The sequence below is a fragment of the Pongo pygmaeus genome, chromosome 8 (assembly GCF_028885625.2).
Source record: "Pongo pygmaeus isolate AG05252 chromosome 8, NHGRI_mPonPyg2-v2.0_pri, whole genome shotgun sequence".
NCBI classification, from domain to species: domain Eukaryota; kingdom Metazoa; phylum Chordata; class Mammalia; order Primates; family Hominidae; genus Pongo; species Pongo pygmaeus.
The window spans coordinates 6,177,581-6,182,962 of NC_072381.2; positions in this window are offsets into that span (position 1 = coordinate 6,177,581).

Here is a 5,382-nt window from a genome sequence, read left to right on the forward strand (position 1 = left end):
CCTAACCTCTCTGAGGATCAGTTTCCTGTTCTGAAAAATGTGCATAACAACACCGGTCTTGTTGAGTCACTGGGAATGCGTGAGATGATTTACATTAAAACCCCTGGCACACGGTTGGCAGTAGTTCTCCCCGACTCTCCTAGGAATGTTTTCCCTCTGTGCTGAGCTGTTGTCACTGCTCTTTGCAACACTTTTGCTCCGCGGAGGGGGAGGATGTAACTTGAAAGGGCTACTAATCCCTCGAAACCCTCAGATCACAGATAAACTCATTTCCCGATCATGCCACGTAAGCCAATGATCTGGCTTTGATAACCTGATCACACGTTGGGGACCACATTAAGGTTGCCACTCAAAGCTGTACTCCTGTTCAAAGCGTTGGAGCAAGGTTTGCTGTTCTGCCCCTGTTCTCTGGGGATAGCACTAAAGGGCGCAATGGAAAGGATAACAGTGCCCCAAGGAGGCATCACTCACAGATGAAGCTCTTGGCCTCACTGACTGAAGAGTGGGAACCTCCCAGCTGGGAAAGGATAAAAACAGTTTATCATTTTATTGACCATTTTAGGTTGTGCGCATATGTAAACTTGGCACTTAAAAAATATCCACATGAGACCAGGTGCAGGCTTATGCCTGTAACCTCAGCACTTTGGGAGGCTGATGTGGGTGGATGACTTGGGCTCAGGAGTTCGAGAACAGCCTAGGCAATACGGCAAAACCCCATCTCTACAAAAAATACAAAAAAACTAGCTGGGGATGGTGGCGCATGCCTATAGTCCCAGGTACTTGGGAAGCTGAGATGGGAGGATTGCTTGAGCCTGGGAGTTCGGGGCTGCAGTGAGCCGTGATTATGCCACTGCACTCCAGCCTGGGTGACAGAGTGAGACCCTGTCTCAAAAATATATCAAAGTAAAAAATATCCATATGAAAGCCATAAATTGCACACAAAAGTTATGTTTTTAAAAAAGTAAATTTCTTATTGAAAAGATTAGTTTTCAACTAACTAATCAATGCAATTTAAAAATGTGTGAAAATATTTTCAAACAACCAGAACAGACACCAATTAGGTGGAAGATGAATTAAAACTTAAAAAATTTCAGAAAATTCTATGTACTTTAAAAATTGATAATCTCCTTCATTATATTTTTATTTTTATTTTTCTCTCTTTTGAGACAGGGTCTCACTCTGTAGCCCAGGCTGGAGTACAGTGGTGAGATCTCAGCTTAATGCAACCTCTGCCTCCCAGGTTTGAGCAAGTCTCCTGCCTGAGCCTCCTGAGTAGCTGGGATTATAAGCGCCCACCACCATGCCTGGCTAATTTTTGTATTTTTAGTAGAGATGGAGTTTCACCACGTTGGCCAGGCCGGTGTTGAACTCCTGGCATCAAGTGATCCACCCACCCTGGCCTCCCAAAGTGCTGGGATTACAAACGTGAGCCACCGCACCCAGCCTTCTTTCATCATTTTTATTACGAAAGCAATGCAAGCATATTACTCAGAGATAGAAAAATGCAAACAAGCAAAAAAATTTAAATAAAGAATCCTTATAATCCCTATCTGGAGCCAACCATATTGGCAAATATCTTATAGATACTTTGTATATATTTATATATTTTTAAAACAAAAATGGGATCCTTCCATGTAAATTATTTGTCTCTCGACATAATTGAATTTCCCTAAGTTGTTATTGTTCGCTAGTTTGTTCCTATATTTTTACTATTAGAAACCTTACAGAGCAGGAATAACTGTAGAGAATGACTTAGAAAGACAAAAAAAGTGAAAAAACTTTAAAAAATTTGTGAAATGGGCCAGGCATGGTGGCTCACACCTGTAATCCCAGCACTTTGGGAGGCCAAGGCGGGTGGATCACTTGAGGTCAGGAGTTTGAGACCAGCCTGGCCAAAATGGTGAAACATCATCCCTACCTAAACTACAAAAATTAGCAGGGCGTGGTGGCAGGCGTCTGTAATCCCACCTACTCAGGAGGTTGAGGCAGGAGAATTGCTTGAACCCGGGAGGTGGAGGTTGCAGTGAGCCCAGATCATACCATTGCACTCCAGCCTGGGCAACAAGAGCGAGACTCTGTCTCAAGAAAGAAAGAAAGAAAGAAAGAGAGAGAGAGAGAGAGAGAGGGAGGGAGGGAGGGAGGGAGGGAGGGAGGGAGAGAGAGAGAAGGAAGGAAGGAAGGAAAGAGAAAGAAGGAAAGAAAGAAAGAAAGAAAGAGAAAGAGAGAAAAAAGAAAGAGGGAGGGAAGGAAGGAAGGAAGGAAGGAAGGGAAGGAAGGAAAGAAAGATTTCTGAAATGGACGAAGCTGTCCAGAGATATACACGCCTGTAATCCCAGCACTTTGGGAGGCCGAGGTGGGTGGATCACCGGAGGTTAGGAGTTCGAGACCAGCCTGGCCAACATGGTGAAACCCCGTCTCTACTAAAAATACAAAAATTAGCCGGGCATGGTGGCGGGCACCTGTAATCCCAGCTACTTAGGAAGCTGAGGCAGGAGAATCGCTTGAACCCGGGAGGCGGAGGTTGCAGTGAGCTGGGATCACACCATTGCACTCCAGCCTGGGTGACAAGAGCAAGACTCCGTCTCAAAACAAAACAAAACAAAACAAAACAAAACAAAAAATACAAAAAAAAAAGGAGACGAAAATCATTCTCCACGGTGCACCGAAAGCATCCCTACACACAGAATCCTTGGGAATACTTGTTTTTGATCAAATTATAATCTGATCAAATTGTCTTAACTAGATTGTCTACCCTCCAGGGCCCGCACCCCTTTCTTTTCCCTGTTTCGGGGGTCCCCCGGTTCCATCCATGCTGCATACTGTAGCATTTCACCCAGCCTTTCCTGCCAGCCCAAACACCACCCTTATCTTCTTTCTTCCTGGAACATCTGCCCTGCTAATTCCCAGTTTCCGATGAATTCTAGCATCTGCTGCCTGCCAGCCTCCCGCCAGGCGCTGAGCACAGCTGGAGCGGATCACGCGACTTGTGTACGCAGGTGTCATTACCTATGTTTGCTCTGCAGCCTCGAGGGGGCGCTCCAGCGCGTCTGTCTTGTCCCTCTTCAAAAGCTCCACCGTTTTGTGTGTGCTTTCTGATAGTTGCATGGCCTGGGTTCTGCTCCCCCATTGGGTTAAGCTTTGGATTCTCAGTGCATAAAATAAAGATGATATTTATTACTGTTGACAGGAAACGGAGGCAAGCATGAGACTGCTCACGTACTAGGAAATGAAGTAAGGCAGCTTTCCTCCTGGAAGTTAATCTAGAAAATTCCTAAACAATGGATGTGATTGCATCTATGGTCTGTAAACCAAAAAGTTACTTGTGTGTGTATGATGGAATGATTTGGGAACAAATGCACAAATTTTCAACCAAAAAGGGAGGAAGGAGTGGTCTCAGACTGCAGAGTGGAGACACCAAGCAGATCAGGGAGTACAGGCAGACAGCAGGTTCAACCTGGAGGAAGTCCTGCAGTTCTGGGCCTCCTAATCAGGGCTTTTGCACACCCACCCGTGCTTTGATCAGGGGGTGGGGAAAGACCCAGTCTAGACACCTTCTATCTTTGCCCTTCTTCCTTTTTCTGTCTACACACTATTACTTTCTGCTTCTTTTATTGACCAAGTACTTCCTTATGCTTCTCACATTTTTATTTTATTTCCAGTTTCTTGCACAAGTGCTTAATTCATTTAGCTTTTTCCAAGTTTTTAACTGATACAAAAACTTAAAACCATGAATTTTCCTCTTAGTACTATCTGAGCTAAATCCCATGAGTATGTCATTTTCATACTTTTCTAGATATTATGTTATTTTGATTTTGTTTTCCTTTTTGGTCCAAGTGTTATTTAAGCATTTAAAAATCTTCAAGGGGTAGGCATGTTTTATTTTCTGTTTTTTCATTAATTTCTACTTTTATTGAATTGCTGCAGATAATATTACCCATATGATTCTACTTATTGGACTATGTTAAGATTTTTTTCTGTGGTTTAAAATATGACTAATTGTTGTGAATATTCCTTAGACACTGGAAAAGATGTAATGTCTATTTAGGGGCAGTGTTTGATATATTAGATCTATCACAGGAATTGTATTTTTAGGTCTTCTCAATCCTCATTTACTTTTTGTACTCTTAGTCTGGCAAAGGAGTGTGCCAATTATTTCTGTCTATTCATTCACTCCTACAGTGTTTGCTATGAATAATGAAATTATGTGATTTGGTGCAGAGATTTTCCTTTTTTCCTATTTTTTTCTTGATTGTGAATTGTGCTCCTCAAGATAATAAAATGTCCTTCTTAATCTTACTTAATGCTTTTTGCCCTGAAATCAACTTTGTAGTAAGCGGTTTGTGATTCCTGATTTTTAAAATATTTTTTGCATATTCCTGGCATATTTTTTCCAATCTTGTATTTTCAAACTCAGAATAACTTTAGCACTTTCTTGTATACAACATTGAGTTGCATGATGGTTTGTGCTCCTATCCGAGGTTGTAGTTTTTTAATAGGTAAGCTTAGGTCTATATTTCTTCTTGTGAGACATTTGGTCTTGTTCTGTCATATAGTTTGGTTATGCTTTCTGTTTTGTAACTTTTTAAAATATTTCCCTATATTGGTTTTTTTATTTTCTGTGGTGTTGTGTGTGTGTGTGTGTGTGTGTGTGTGTGTGCATGTATGTGTGGATTATTTGAAAGCTTTGTAGTTTTGTTCTGGGTTACTCTCAGAATTTTACCATCCCATGACGCCCTTAATCCTCTATTTCTTTAGATTGTCTTTTGTCTCTCCACTATATTTCTTTTTTCCCCCTTTTCCCGTTTTCTTAATCACTGGATTTTAACGGATTATAGTAACTTTCTTGGTATATTCCTTCGGACTAAGACGTCGGCTTAAATCTCTACTATTTGATGTATCGGCTTGAACTCTATTTGACAACCAATTACAGATGTAAAAATCATATTTACCCGAAGTCCCACTTTCCCTTCCTCTCCCTACTTCTGTCAGCGACGTCGTTTTTAAAGACCGAGGCTTTATAGCATTGACATTCTTTTCTGTACCCCTAATCGCGGCATCTGTTTCCTTAATCTTACGCTTAACCCCGTGCTCCTTGCCATCCTTTTTGCAGCATCTCGCCTATGCAGATTTATTTTCAACTTTTTGCTTATATAGGAGTGGCTTTGAATGAATGAGATCGAGGGGCCTGGAGGGACTTCCCCCACCTCCCCTATCAGAAAGCCCGGCTTCGGACCACTTCTCCTCACCATCTGGGGGCGTTGCCGCGCTCCCCAAACCTTGTGGAATTTCGAAAATGTGCGCCAGGGCGACACCTCTTGATGGTAAAAGAAGACGCCGGCGGAGGGGAGCGTGCAGTGCGGTCCTCCCGCGGGCAGGGGGCAG